This window comes from Apium graveolens, chromosome 8 (assembly GCF_009905375.1).
Source record: "Apium graveolens cultivar Ventura chromosome 8, ASM990537v1, whole genome shotgun sequence".
Classification (NCBI taxonomy): domain Eukaryota; kingdom Viridiplantae; phylum Streptophyta; class Magnoliopsida; order Apiales; family Apiaceae; genus Apium; species Apium graveolens.
The window spans coordinates 45978446-45995559 of NC_133654.1; positions in this window are offsets into that span (position 1 = coordinate 45978446).

A 17114-nucleotide genomic window follows, 5' to 3' on the forward strand; every position below is an offset into this window, starting at 1 on the left:
ATGAGGTTTAAGAATATTTAAAAATAATATTTGACAGTCATTTTGTTACGTGTTAAATGAATTATTACGTGTTTAATATTATTTAAAAGTGTGTCTGGCCATAAATTAACATGCGATATAGTTGTGAGTGGTCCCGTAAGGACCAGAGTATTTTTCGAATACTCGTTAGTGTTCAAAATGCATTTATATGAATCAATCTGCAATCCAGACTCGTATTTATTCGCGTTTTATAAAGATACTCGTTTTATCTCGTTTTATGTGCCTTTGAATGTATTTTATAAAGTATCGTTTCTGTTTTTCAAAAATTAACGGACCGAGACCCCACTGGGACGTCAAAGGCCACAAAAATTTATATTTTTATTTTTATAAAATAATGCATATTTCAAATATTCAATATTTTTGTATTTTTGGATTATTCGTAATTTTTGGGAAATTTTGGCATTATTTTAGTATTTATTGGAGTAAAAATTATTCTCCGTTAATTATTAATTTTGGGCTAATTATTTTTATTAAATGATATAATTAGGCCCCAAATAATTTTAGGGGTATTTTTGTGTAAAATAGCTTTTTATTTATTAATAATTATTATTAAAAATCAGATTTTATTTTTATTTTTCAAAAAAATCTTAAAATCCTTTACTATTTGTTCTTCATGTTCTTAAGAATCAACTTGAAATTTGAAGATGATTCTGGTCTCGGATTTTGATGCTCAAGTAGCCGTTTTGAAGCCCTCAATCTCCTCTTTCCTATTCTATCATCGAAATCATCAGAGGATTGGTAATTGTTAAATTCGATAATTAGGGTTCTTGATTGAAATTTGGGGGTTTCTTGTATAAGGATTTTTGGCTTGTTTTGATGCTATTATTAGCTTTACATGATTATTTACAATTGATTAATGATAATTTTATATTTGTTCTATTGCTCGATGATTCTACCGAGTTCAAGGTTTTAGACATTTATATTTTCGATTTTCGCAGATTTATAGGTAATTGGTTGTTGTTATAAGTAATTGTATTGGATTTATATGACCTAAACTTCGATTTTGTGTATGAATCACTGATTTTGGTTGAGAAATCGTTGGAGGCCGGACTTTGCTCGAGGTTGTTGGGATTAATGGCCTTTTTGGCCGGAAAGATTGATCCCAGACTTGTTTGTTAATATTGTTACTGCTTCTGATTTGCTGGGATGTTGTTGGTAATGTTAGGACTGAGAAACGGTTCGAACCGTTTCTATTTAGTCCAAACCGGAGCTATGCCGGAAATTCCAACAGGTCGGAATCCGGGCAATAAAATCCGACATGTTCTTGAAGTTCATTTCCCAACCCAATAACCCATTTCTGACCCGACCTTATGACCCGGATTTGATCCAAAAATTCCCAACTTAATTTCTGTAAAACCGTTTGTGGGAATTAACTTTAAAAATAAATCAAAATTCGAATTTGTATTCCAAAAATGTATTTTAAATTCAAAAATAATTTAGTTAATTATTTTTAAATAATTAACTGAATTGATTTAATTCTCGACTTTTTTTTCATTTATTATTTTCAAAAATCCAAATTTTATTTAATTATTTATAATTTATTTTAGTTAATTATTTATGGATTTAATTAATTAATTAATTCATTTAATCAATTAATTTTATTTATAAATAGTTAAATAAAATATAATTATTTATAATTAATCAAATAATTCCTAAAAATTATTTTGAGATTTTAAAATTTATATTTAGGTATTTAAAATCAATTAATATTATTATTAATTGATTTATTCCCATTTATTCAATTTTATTCGTAATAAATTGACCGTTCGTCTGTTTAATACGAAACGAACTCGTATAGACTCATAAAAATATTCCGCTTTCATTAAAAATACTTTTGAGACCTAATTTTTTTTGTATTGAAAGGCCGTTTGATTTGTGTGTTATTCCCTAACAATACAACAAGAATTACATAAGGGGTTGAATGTAAATCTGGCTCCTTTTTCAGATTTTAAAATTGTTCTAACTTAATATATATAACAATGTTTGATTTGCTGTAATGCGGAATGAAAGAATAATAGAAATCAAAACACTAAGTAATAAAACACAAGCTTTAAAACTTTCTGATGGATTTGAAAGTATCCACCATATATATATATATATCAGATAGAGAACTCTGTGAAGTTTTGAATAGCTCACAGCTGATTTACAAGTTGAAAAACAAAACTACAGAGAAATTCTTACAAATACAGCCTTATCTGTTTCTCTGAAAATAAGCTTGCTTCGTTAATTATTCTACTTGCTACACTTATTTTATTGTTGTGTATATGTTGTGTACTTGATGATTTCATTAACAAAACACCTTGGTAGATTTTACTTAGTGAAAAATGTAGCACTCGACGGATAAGGATTATAGTCCCGACGGATTACTCAATATAGTCTCGACGGATGATGATTTATTATCCATCGAGTGAGTAGCTTATGTAACAATAAGTCTGTAGCATATTTCTGCATACACATTGGTTAGATTCTGTATTAGTACTCAAGTCATATTGACTTTAACTAGATATGCAGAATAGGTTGATTAATTGTAAATAGATGATGTCTTGTAATTCTGCATAAATGAAATAAAGTCAAGTGCCAGATTGCTACCCGACGGATAAACAACAATGCCATTCGACGGATGATTATGAACTCGACGGATGATCATGAACTCAACGGATGATCATGAACTCGACATATAAAGAATTCAAACATCTGTTGACAGTGATAACACAGTCACCTTACTCATTGCAGTTGTAGCATCTAGGTTTGCTCTTGTCTAATTGCTACACAGAGTTCTCTTGATATATTATATATCTCTGGTGGATACATTCAAATCCACCAGATTGTTTTTAAAGACTTGTGTTTTTAATTACTTGTGTTTTGATTCATTTCAAGTTATTATTCCGCACTCTGCAAATCAATTCACACTGATATATAAATTTAAGTTAGAACAATTTTATTTGTGAAAAAGTTTCAAGAATTCCATTCAACCCCCCTTCTGTAATTCTTGTTGCATTGTTAAGGGACTAACAATTGGTATCAAAGCAAGCTCTTGATAAACAAAGAGTTTAAAGATCACAACAAAACAACAAGATGAACAAGAAGGATGTTGTAGTCAAGATTCCTTTTCTGGATAAAGATAATTACCATCACTGGAAGGTAAAGATGCATCTTTATTTACTTTCTCAAGATGAGGCCTATGTAGATTGCATAGAAAGAGGCCCTCACGTACCAATGAGAGCTGCAACTGGACATGAGCCATCTGTCCCTAAGCTAAGGCATGAATGGTCTGATCCTGATATTGAACAAGTCAGGAAAGATAAGAAGGCCATGAATATCTTGTTCAATGGAGTTGATGGAGATATGTTTGACAACATCATCAATTGCAAAACTGCAAAGGATGTTTGGGATACAATACAGATTATCTGTGATGGCACTGAGCAAGTTAGAGAAAACAAGATGCAGCTACTGATTCAGCAATATGAGCATTTTCATAGTGAAGGAAGTGAGTCTCTCACTAACATCTTTAGTAGGTTTCAGAAAATACTAAATGCTCTGAAGTTGCATGGAAGGGTCTATCAGACAAAAGACTCCAATCAGAAGTTCCTTAGATCTCTTCCAAAGGAATGGAAACCTATGACAGTCTCATTGAGGAACTCTCAAGATTACAAGGAGTTTACTTTGGAGAGACTGTATGGCATCCTGAAAACTTATGAGCTTGAAATAGAGCAAAGATGAGAGGATGGAGAGAGGAAAGAAGAAAGGAGGATCTATTGCACTAGTTGCTAAGTTAGAGAAAGAGAAGGAGATGAAGATGAAGATGGAAGCTGTTGAATCAACTTCAAAGGTCTGTGAAAACAAGGGCAAGGGGCTGACAGCAGAAAATGAAGATTCTTTGAGCCAAGATGACATGGAAGATATTGATGAACATCTAGCATTTCTTTCTAGAAGATTTGCCAAGCTCAAGTTCAAGAAGAACTTTGGAGCAGTTAAGCCAAATAGAAACATGGTGGATAAATCAAAATTCTAGTGTTTCAAATGTGGCTTGGCAGGGCACTTTGCCAGCTAGTGTAGAAAGTCAGATTCCAACAAAAAGAAGTTTGAGCTTGTTGATTATAAACATAAATACTTTGAGCTGCTCAAACAAAAGGAAAGGGCTTTCATTATACAAGAAAATGACTGGGCTGCAGATGGTCTGGATGAGGATGAGGATGTCAGCTATGTCAATCTAGCCTTAATGGCCAAGTCTGATGAAACAGAGACAAGTTCTTCAAGTAATCAGGTAATCACCACTAACCTTGCACATTTATTTAAAGCTGAGTGTAATGATGCTATAAATGACATGTCTACAGAATTATATCATTTGCGTGTTACACTTAAGTCTCTCAGTAAAGAAAATGCTAAAATCAAAGAAAACAATTTGTTTTCAAGTGAGAGGAATAATGTGCTAGAGTCTCAGTTCATTAATTTGAAAAATTAAGAATTGAGTGTAAAATTGCTAAGGATTAATTAACTGAGTCCTTGAAGAAGAAGAGATCTTGAAGAAGCAGCTTACACGTGAACAGGAGGTGATTAAGGCATGGAAAACATCTAGAGATGTTCATGCTCAAATCACCAAAGTTCAAGAGATTGAGTCCTTTTATGATGCAGCCTGGAAGAAGAACAAGGAGAAGCTGGAATCCAGTTTAATGGAAGGATTGCTAACAGATGTAGACTCGACAGATGATGAGGGTCATCCGTCGGATAACAAAAAGGGTTATCCGTCGAGTGACATAAATCCTCATCCCTCGATTGTGAGCAAGCCTATGAGTAAAGCCAAGCTTGTTAAGTTAAATGAGAGATATGGATCAGTTTCCAAGAATTTTGTTCCAGGAGAATCTAGTCAAGTGAAGAAGGAGAAGAAGACTAATGTTGGTCATATGACTGTCAAGCAATTGAGTGACAGACTTGAAAAGATTGAGGTTAAAATAGAGGCTAAAAGGAAAAATAATAGAAATGGTAAAGTGGGGATTAACAAACACAATAACTACACACCTGATAAATATGCTCCTATAAAATCTGTGTCAAGTGTGGTAGTGTAAATCATTTATCTGTTAATTGCAAATCTGCCATGCCTACTTCCATATATGTGCCACCTCACTTTCCCAACATGAATGCCATGCCTTCTATGCCTATGAATGATATGTCTACACAGAATATGAATGCACAGTTTGCTAATATGCCATTTGCACCTAATTCTTATTATGCTGTATTTAGTATGCCACAAATGCCATTTAGCATGCCTTACTGGAATAATATGTTCACTAATAGGATTCCATTCCCTGTTAATCATAATATGCATGATAATTCTGCTATAATGAATGGTTTCAAAGGTTCAACTCAAATGACTAAGGATGAATCTGATATCCCCAAGTCAAATGAGATCAAACTTAAGAAACAGAAAAAGAAAGCTAACAAGGCAGGACCCAAGGAAACTTGGGTACCAAAATTAACTTGATTTAATTTTGATGTGTGCAGGGAAATATAAAGAATCTATGATACTTGGATAGTGGTTGTTCAAGACACATGACTGGTGATTCTACCCTGCTCACAGAGTTCAAGGAGAGAGCTGGACCTAGTATTACTTTTGGAGATGATAGCAAGGGTTATACTGTGGGATATGGCTTGATTTCAAAAGATAATGTCATCATTGAGGAAGTTGCCTTAGTGGATGGTCTCAAGCATAATTTGCTGAGTATCAGCCAGCTTTGTGATAAAGGCAATTCAGTAACCTTCAACTAAGGAGCCTGTGTTGTGACTAACAAGAGGAGCAACAAAGTGGTTCTCACTGGAGTGAGAAAAGGAAATATGTACCTAGCTGACTTCAACTCATCAAATGCAGAATTTGTTACTTGTCTTCTCAGCAAATCAAGTCAGGATGAAAGTTGGTTATGGCACAAGAAGCTATCTCATTTAAACTTCAAGACCATGAATGAACTAGTAAAGAAAGAACTCGTCAGAAACATTCCTCAAGTGGAGTTTTCTAAGGATGGATTGTATGATGCCTGTCAAAAAGGAAAGCAGATCAAAGCATCACTCAGGAAGAAACTTGATTCAACAATTGAAGAACCTTTGCAACTGCTACACATGGATTTGTTTGGACCAGTCAATGTGTTGTCCATTTTAAGGAAAAGATTTTTCCTAGTAATTGTAGATGATTTCTCAAAGTTCTCTTGGACATATTTCCTAAAATCTAAAGATGAGGCTAGTGAAATCATCATCAATCACATAAGGCAAGTCAATAATCATCCTGATTTCAAAGTAAGAAGAATCAGGAGTGACAATGGAACTGAGTTCAAGAATTCTGCCATGAGAGCATTTTGTGAAAAAAATGGAATTTTGCATGAGTTTTCAGCAGCAAGAACTCCACAACAGAATGAAGTAGTGGAAAGGAAGAACATATCACTTATTGAAGCTGCCAGGACAATGCTTGAAGAATCTAAATTACCAACATATTTCTGGGCTGAAGCTGTAAATACTGCATGCTACACTCAGAATATTTCTCTGATTAATCAAGCAAAATGCATGACTCCCTATCAATTGTTCAAGAACAAGAAGCCAACTCTAAATTTTCTTCATGTCTTTGGCTGCAAATGTTATATCTTGAGAAATCAAACTGATCAGAATGGGAAGTTTGATGCTAAAGTAGATGAAGGAATTTTTGTTGGATATGCTGTTGGTAAAGCATATAGAGTCTAAAATCTAAGAACCAACATTGTTGTGGAATCAATACATGTTGTGTCTGATGATAAAAAGATTGAAGGACTGCAAGATGGAGACTGCCATGAGAGCCTCAAATTTGACAATTTGGAGATGGTTAATGATGACAGTGATGATGAAAGTGATCAAGAAACAGTATCAAAGGATAATACAGAAAAATCTACCACCAATGAAGCACAAAATTCAATATCTGTCGAGTTGCATAATGCTTCATCTGTCGGGAGACAATCTGCCTTATCCGTTGGAAGGCAACCTGCTTCATCCGTCGGTACTCAAAATTCACCATCCTTCGGGTTATCAAAAGGAGCTGGGAGTCAGGATAGATCACTTACAGAAAGCTCCCCTTTCTCAAATCAAAGATCCATTAACTCAGGGGGAGTTTCTAACAATCAAAACTCAATCACACATCAAGATAACAATGAGGCATTTTCATCTAGAGCCAATCTACCTCAACAAAGAAAATTGACAAAAGATCACCCCTTTGAGCTCATAATTGGTGATGTGTCTTCTAGAGTTCAAACAAGGAGAACAACTTAAGAAGAATGTCTGTACATCAGCTTTCTTTCTAAAGAATAACCAAAGAACGTAGAAGAAACTTTGTTGGATCCTGATTGGATTTTAGCTATGCAGGAGGAGCTAAACCAATTTTAGAGGAATAAGGTATGGAAGCTGGTGCCTAAGCCTAGAGGAAAGAATCCAATTGACACCAAATGGGTATTCAGAAACAAGATGGATGAAAATGGCATAATAGTCAGGAACAAAGCTAGATTGGTTGCTAAGGGCTATTGTCAACAAGAAGGAATAGATTTTAATGAAACATTTTCTCCTATTGCAAGACTTGAAGCCATCAGAATCTTCTTAGCCTATGCAGCCCATGCCAATTTCAAGGTCTATCAAATGGATGTCAAAAGTGCCTTTCTGAATGGAGACTTGGAGGAGGAAGTGTATGTTAGTCAGCCTCCTGGTTTTGAAGATCCAAATTTTCCAGAATATGTCTACTATCTTTTGAAAGCACTTTATGGACTGAAGCAAGCACCTAGAGCCTGGTATGACACTTTATCAAAGTTCCTTTTGGAAAATCACTTCACAAGAGGTACTGTAGATAAAACTTTATTCTTTAGAAATGTTAATGGCTCTAGTATACTTGTTCAAATTTATGTAGATGACATTATTTTTGGCTCTACAGATGAAAAACTTTGCAAAAAGTTTGCCAAATTAATGCAGAGTAAGTATGAAATGAGTATGATGGGAGAACTAACTTACTTTCTTGGTTTGCAAGTTAAGCAAGTTAGTGATGGAATATTCATTAGTCAAACTAAATACATTTATGATCTTTTAAAGAAGTTTGATCTAATGGATTGCACATCTGCAAAAACTCCCATGGCCACTGCAACTAAGCTTGAATTAAACACTACTGAAAAATCTGTGGATATTTCAAGTTATAGGGGCATGGTTGGCTCACTTCTGTACTTAACAGCTAGTAGGCCAGATATAATGTTTGCTACATGTTTATGTACTATATTTCAGGCTAATCCTAGAGAATCTCACTTAGTAGCTATTAAGAGAATTTTCATATATCTCAAGGGAACACTAAAGTTGGCATTTGGTACCCTAGAGATTCTGGTTTTGATCTAACTGGTTATTCAGATGCAGATTATGCAGGTTGTAGAATTGATAGAAAAAGTACAACAGGAACTTGTCAATTTCTAGGAAATAAGCTTGTGTCCTGGTTCAGTAAAAAGCAAAATTCAGTTTCTACCTCTACAGCTGAAGCTGAATATATTGCTGCTGGAAGTTGTTGTGCACAGATTTTGTGGATGAAAAATCAATTGCTAGACTATGGTCTGCAAGTTGAGAGGATTCCTATTTTCTGTGATAACACAAGTGCAATTGCCATCACTGAAAATCCAGTATAACATTCAAGGACAAAGCATATAGACATCAAGTACCACTTCATAAGGGAACATGTAATGAATGGTACTGTGGAACTACATTTTGTTCCAAGTAAAAAGCAGCTTGCAGATATTTTTACCAAGCCTCTGGATGAATCCACCTTCTCAAGGTTGGTAAGTGAGTTAGGTATGCTTAATTATTCTTAAATCTTTTCAGATAATTTGCAGGTTGTTATGCAGCCAGAAATTTAATTGATTTTTCAGTCTAAGATGGAATTTTGGCTAAGTCAAAATTTACATCTCGAGTGATGATCTTTATCCATCGAGTTTGATCATCCGTCGGAATATTGCTTGTAAATAAAAGTCAATTATTTTCTGGAATATTTTATAACTCGACGGATAACAGTTTATCCTCATCCGTCGAATTGTCTTAATCTTAGTCATTAATTTCCTGAACATTATCCATCGAGTATACTTACAGTTTGTAAGCATAACACGACTGATAATTGATAGAATTTTTACAGTTTATTTTTAAACGGCTATTTTAGGTAACTTTCATTGGTTACTTTATTTTACTTTATTATTTTTGACAGTTATTTTTGAGATAGTATAAAAGCTTATTTCATTCCCATTGATTTTCTTTTATCATTCTCAAATTATCTGCTCTAAATTCTCTCTTTCTCAAAAGCAATTAGCATCTCTATCTCTGTAATTTCCACTCTCTAACAATGGCACCAATAGTCAAGATCATGTCACAAACTGGATACATCTATGAGAAGAACAACTTCACGGCTCTAGTGAACAAGGGGATTCAACATTCAAATGACTACCGCAAAATTATGGATTTTGTGAAGAACTGCAAACTCAGCTATGCAATGCTAGAATCACCCACCATCTTCTGTGAGGTTGTTGAAGAGATGTGGACTACTACTTCATACAACTCGACAGATAAAACCATCACACTCACCATTAAAGGTAAGGAATTCTGTATTAATAGTGATGTTATCAAAGCATGTTTCAAGATTCCTGATAATACTGTGACCTCACCACACACAGACACTGATATGGTTAATATGCTTAATTCCATGAACTATGCTCTTTTTACTTCTAAGTTAAGGGACATTAGGAGATTGGGTCTTAGAAAGAAATGGAGTTTCATGTGTGATGAAGTGACCAAGGTCTTTTCTGGTAAAATCAGTAATTTTGATTCTGTCAATATTACCATGCTTAACATGCTTTACATGCTAGTTACAGATAAGTTCTTTAATTTCAGTGATCTTGTTTTGTTTGAGTTGGGATTTAAATTAGGAGAGTTAAATAAGAGGGGCAAAATGTTTATTATGCTAGATTTTTCATGATGTTAGCTAACCACCTCTCTGAGGAAATTGTACTTGAGAACCCAAAAAACAAATTAGATTGTTGGGTTCAAGAGAGAAGAATTATTGCAGATTTGAACAGGGCAAATCATCATAGAGAAGTGCCACTCTTCTATTTCCCTGTAATGGAAGCACCTCAGGTAAGTGAGGTAAGTTCATCTATCTCTACTATTCCAACCTCACAAATTTCTTTGAATTCTAGTGTAGCAATGGCAATTGTGTCAATGACCCAACAGTTGCCTACCCAAGCTACTAAATCATCAAAAATTTCAAAATCCAAATCAAAGAAAGCCCCCTCTGGTATCTCTCAAAAGATGCCAGTTTCAAAATCTACCAAAACCAAAGAGGGGAGTGTGGAGGTGGGTAAGGTAGGTGAGGGATAGGGTGAACATAAAAGAAACCCTAAGAATAAGGATGGAGAGTTGAGTGGTTCCCAGCCTAGCCACACTGCAGTTTCCCAACAAACTGCAGTGATTAATAAGGATAAAAGCTCATTTCTAGTTGCATCCTCCCAAAAGGATGTGGCTATTGAACAAAGCTCTCAGCCAAGAGCACATGCCAAAAGGGTAAGGGACACTAGCTCACCCCAAACTTATGCCAGAAAGAAGAAATCCAAAACCTTTGGGGATGCACAGGGTTCACACACTGTGCAAACTGGTGCTAAAGACACAGTCACTGCACCTTCACAAATTCAGCTTGATGTGACTCCAATAAATATGGAGTCACAGCCAAAATCATTAGTTATAGAAGCACCTCAAACACCAAATTCTCTCACAAACTCTCTGGATGTGGACATGATCAACACATCAATTCCTGATTCCCCTTCTTTAACTTTGTTGGGGAAGCCAAAATCTATTGCAAGTGAGCATCATCTTTTGGATGATTTGTTGGCTCACTTGCCCATTTTTTCAGGAACTGTTGAAACATCTGTGCCCAAAATCTCATCAATTAGCACATAGTCCACAATAGTTTCAATTCCAAGTTCATTCATTTCTACTCTCTCGATGGATATTGCTCATCCGGCGAGTAGTGATTGTATCCCGATGGATAAGCTTAACAACATTTATCCGTCGGATAGTCAAACTGGTAACCCGATGGATATTCCTCATCCATCGGGTGTCTCTCCACAACTTCAAATTTTATCTATTATCTCTAGTGCAGAAGACTTAGTGGTTGTACAATCACTCTTAGGATTGAGGGAAGAGAGTGTTATGAGTGTGAGTCTGGGTTGCTCTCAGGAAAAAGGAGAGCAAAAGAGTGAAAATATGCAATCCATTTCTTCAGGATTGGCAAAAGAGAGTGAGAGGAGTCCCACCTTAGATGGTGAAGGTGAGGGTGTGAGGGTGGGAAGCCAGGGTGAGACCCTGATGCAACAAAAGAGAGAACAAGAGAGAAATGCAGGTACAGGAGCTATAAGGATGGATGTCACTGCTAGTGAGTTAATGAATGTCCAGGATGCAGACAGGGAGGGACTATCTCAGCAATCTCAAGCTGTTATAGATTCCACCTCCCTTGATGCTGAGGCATTTACTCACCCTGTTCCAGCTTATCAACTTCTAGCTGAACAAGGCAATGACAATGCAGAAAGGATGCTCAATTTGGTGCATACCACTCAGTCAATGCTAAGAGCTAAGGATGCCATCACAGTTTTTCCTTCTACAATTGGTGATGTTGATTATGAGACTGGTGGTTCAGCAGATTTCTTTGGAGATGAAGGTGAAGATAGTGAGGAAGAACCATTGGACATAGGGGGAGAAGTAGGTTCTAGTTCAAGATAAGGCATGTCATCATGGGCATTTTCAAAACATTGTGATGAACACTACTTCAAGAATACCCTGATCCAACTCTTAAATCAGACAAATTCTGCTCTTCAAACCACTAAAAATGCGAACACCAAGAAGCTCCTTCAAGCACATCTTACAACAGATTCAAGGCTTCCAACATGCTAGAGATATCAACACCATCAAGGGTGATATTGATGAGATGAAAAAGGCTATTTCTGACAAGATGGACTCTAAGCTTCCATGAGCTAAAATGCTTGACATTAAGAGACAACTCAGGAAATATTCTGATCTTGCCACAAATATAGATGCTTTAGATACATGAATGTCAGCTATGGAAGCATCTTTAACAGCCATTCATCTTCATCAAGCTCAACAAATAGGCTTGCTTCAGAAATTGGTGGCTGCAAAAACCTCCTCCTCTACTCAACTTGATGATAACAAAAAGGGGGAGAAAGGACCAAGTGAGGGGGAGAAGCTTCAAATTCAAATTAGTAAAGTAATTGTGCCTACAATTGCTTTCACCAAGCCACCAGTAACAGACAGTATTGATCTGATCAATGCAACATCAGCCAATTTAAGAGAAGCTGAAAAGGAGCAATTGAAGCCAATCAACTGGGAGAAAATTGATGAGGACATACAAAAGAAGTTTGGGCTAGTAAAGGAGCCAGCAAAGTTAGCCATTCATCACTCTCAAGTCAAGCAGATCTCTATGAATGGAATGAGCATGAACTATCGGGAAAGAGGACAACCATCCTACATCAAATCTCCAAAGGCTGAAATTATTCTGAAGCCAAGGGTGAACTATCCAAAATCATCATTAAAGAACCCTTTGGATACAGTATATGAGACACCTAAGCCTGATGAGAAGAAGCTTCTGTCAGGATCAATTGCCTTATACAAGGATCCAGCTGACTCATCCTTAAAAAGGAGAATTGCTAAAGTTTTCAGGAATGGGAAAGAAATTTGTGTGGTGGCTGAACATCCTCAATTTACTCAAGCAAAGAGAGAAGAAAAGGCAAGATTGAAGCAGGAAAAGAAGAAAGTTATTCTAAATGCCAAAAAGGCTAAGCAAAAGAAAGAGCAAGTTGCTATCTTGTCCAAGCTACAAGCTGTGAAACCAAACATAACAGATTCCTGCTCAGCCATCTGAAATCACTGAATCTCAAGATACAAAGAAGCAAGTTGAATCACAACAGAAGAAAACTCAAAGATACAAGGAATTGGCCAAAAGAACCAAAAGGAAATTGAACTTTGTTGGTAAGGAATTAGAGGATTAGTTTCCCAATAAATCCACTCCAACTACAACTCAAGCATCAAAACCCTCTGTGTTATTTGAAGACATCAAGGTGGTGGATCCTTACAGGAACATTCATGGTGAACCTATTGTACCTAAAAATGAACCAATAGATTGGGAGAGCCTACCAATTCCTGACTTCAACCTGCCAATCTTTAACAAGCCAAAGAGAACAAAGTCAAGAGCAGTCAAGAAAGTGAAGTTGTCACCTCTCAAATCCAAATCTCTAGTCAAAGCTCAATCTAAAGTCAATAAGGGAGATTACATGTACTTGTGTGACATCAAGGAATTCTCTGATCTAAATCTCTATCTAAATGAACTAGAAGAAGTGAGAGGGATTGATGCATACAAAAATCTACGTGAAAGGTTAGTTTTCGAGTACAAGGGAAGAAAGGAGATTCAATGGCCACTTCACAAGATCCTTTAAGAAAGCCAAGCTGTACTGATAAAGGTTTATTCATCTTTCAAGAAGAACTTTGGGTTCAATGTAACTGCAAGAAGACTGGTTCTAAAGAAGATTAAAGAACTTAGGAGTATTAGAGCTAAAGATGCACTCCCAAAGACTCTAATTATTCCTTACACAGGGAAAAGAGTGCATATAAGGCCCTACTGGCTGATGGAGTTCATGGATGACAAATGAGTTATAAGATTTTTCAGATTAGAAGACCAATTGAGCATCTCTAGCAATGAGACTCTCTTGGAGATGCAAGAAAAGCTAAATCTCTCAGAATCTGATGAACTGGAATTCCACAGACAGCTCCAAAATCAGATTGAAGAAAACAACAGAAAGCTTGGAAAGAGATCCAGACCTTCAAGGAACTAGATAAATCTGCTCAGGCTAGAGGAGCACCTTGAAAATGACTGTGAGCTAAACTTTGTACATTTTGTTAAATGAAGCACTTTACAGTTTTATCTACTTACTTTCAAAGTTGTATTTTTAAGGTGTTTTGTTATCATCAAGTTTCTCTTAATTTATGGCTACAATTCCAGTAGACATAAATTGGGGGAGATTGTAGTGTATATGTTGTGTACTTGATGATTTCAGTAACAAAACACCTTGGTAGATTTTACTTAGTGAAAAATGTAGCACTCGACGGATAAGGATTATAGTCTGGACGGATAACTCAATATAGTCCCGAAGGATGATGATTTATTATCCATCGAGTGAGTAGCTTATGTAACAATAAGTCTGTAGCATATTTATGCATACACATTGGTTAGATTCTGTAGTAGTACTCAAGTCATGTTGACTTTAACTAGATATGCAGAATAGGTTGATTAATTGTACATAGATGATGTCTTGTAATTCTGCATAAATGAAATAAAGTCAAATGCCAGATTGCTACCCGACGGATAAACAACAATGCCATTCGACGGATGATCATGAACTCGACGGATGATCATGAACTCGACGGATAAAGAATTCAAACATCTGTTGACAGTGACAACACAGTCACATGCGTCGAGTGTATGCAAATAGAATGTGGAAGCCTATTCAACTGGGTTTTAGAGAACAAAGAAGCATTGCCATTTCCATGCTATTATGAAGATATTCAAAGATGCTGGAATAGAGTAATGAAGTAGCATAGTATTAGACTTGATAGTTTTGTTTTATTATCTTGTCTTATTGCTTTGTAATCTTGGTGATATATAAACCAAGAAGTAGCAAATAGAACAACTAACTAAGCAACCAAGAGAGAAACATTTGTAAGCTGTATTCTTAGCATTTCTCTACAATCTTAGTTGTTGACAATTTATAAGCAGCTGTGAGCTAATTGCTACACAGAGTTCTCTTGATATATTATATATCTCTGGTGGATACATTCAAATCCACCAGAAAGTTTTTAAAGACTTGTGTTTTTAATTACTGGTGTTTTGATTCATTTCAAGTTATTATTCCGCACTCTGCAAATCAATTCACACTGATATATATTCAAGTTAGAATAATTTTATTTGTGAAAAAGTTTCAAGAATTCCATTCAACCCCCCTTCTGTAATTCTTGTTGTATTGTTAAGGGACTAACATTTATATATCACCAAGTTTACATAACAGTAAGATAAGATACTAAAATAAAACTATATCTAGTCTGACTTCATGCTATTTCATTATTCTATTCCAGCATCTTTGAATATCTTCTTAGTTGCATGAAAATGGTAATGCTTCTTTCTTCTCTGAAACCAGTAATTAGGCTGCCACATTCCATTTGCACACAATCAACGCATGTGACTTTCAAGTCACTATCAACTGCTCTTTTGAATTTGAACATCCGTTGGAACTTTATTGGATCATCCGTTGAAGTTGTGATTGATCATCCGTTGATACTATGGTTGATCATTTGTTGAAGCTTTGTAGATCATCTGTTGAAGCTTGACTAAGCATCCGTTGAAGCTTGACTGATCATTCATTGAAGCTTTGTGAAATATCTGTTGAAACTATTTTCTTGACAATTAACTCCATTTCACTTATAAAAGATTACAAGGCATCATCTATTTACAATTGACCAACCTATCTTGCATATCAATCTAGTAGTTTACATGACTTAAGCATTTCTCTGAAATCTGGATCACTAAGCTTACACAAGTATGCAAAAATGTGCTACTAAACTTATTTATATAAGCTACTCTTTCAACGGATAGTGAAAGTAATCATTTGTTGAAAGCTACAAAGTCACTAAGTTAAATCTACTAAGGTGTTTTGTTTATCTTATCATCAAGTTAACAACATATTCCTAACAATCTCCCCCAATTTATGTCTACTGGAATTGTAGTTATAAATTAAGAGAAACTTAGATAACAAAACACCCTAACTGTACATATTGAAATATAGTAGATAAAATGAATAAGTGCTACAAAATTTATTAAAAATTGAACAAAGCAAAGTTTTTAAACAGTTCTCACAATCATTATCAAGGTGCTCCTCTAGACTAAGAAGATGATTTCTATTTTCTTAATTGTCTGGATTTCTTCCCAAGCTTCCTGTTATTTTCTTCTATTTGATTTTGGAGTTGCCTGTGGAATTCAAGTTCATCAGCTTCAGATAAATCCAGCTTTTCTTGCATTTCCAATAGAGTCTCATTGCTAGAGATACTCAATTGGTCATCCAGTCTGAAGAATCTTCTAACACCCTTGTCATCCATGAATTCCATCAGCCAATAAGGCCTCAAATGCACTCTACATCCTGTGAAGGGAATTGATAGAGTCTTTGGGAGTGCATCATTGGCTTTATTACTCCTTAGATCTTCTATCTTCTTTAGGACTAATCACCTTGCAGTCACATTAAATCCAAAGTTTTTCTTGAAGGATGAGTAGATATTTATCAGTACTGAGTAGCTTTCTTGAAGAATCCCTGTGAAGAGGCCATATGATTTCTCTCCCTCCTTTGTACTTGAACACCAGTCTCTCAGGAAGATGTCTGTAAGCATCAATCCCTCTTACTTCTTCCAATTCATCCAAGTAGAGGTTTATATCTGAAAACTCCTTGATGTCACAGATATATAAAAGATCTCCCTTGTTGACTGTAGGTTGGGATTTGGTTAGGGTCTTGGTTCTGAGAGTCACATGCTTGACCTTCTTGATTGCTCTAGACTTAGTTCTCTTTGGCTTGTTAAAGATAGGTAAATTGAGTTCAGGAGTTGGCAAACTTTCCCAATCTATTGGCTCATCCTTGGGAATTATAGGCTCACCATGAAAGTTCTTTAATGGTTCCACCTTAGATTTCTTATGTACCACTGAGGGCTTGGATGTTTGAGTTGAAGTTGTAGACTATTTGGGAATATAATCTTCCATTTCCTCATCACTGAAGTCCAATTTTCTCTTGATTCTTTGCTTGTATCTTGGTTTCTTTGTCTGTTGTGGTTCATTGTGCATTTTCCGATCTTGAGCTTCAGTAATCATAGGTGGTTATGCAGAAATCTCAATTATAGTTTTCACAGCTTGAAGTTTGGCCAAGATAGCAGCTTGTTTTTTTTCTTGCTTGATTCTTTCTTTT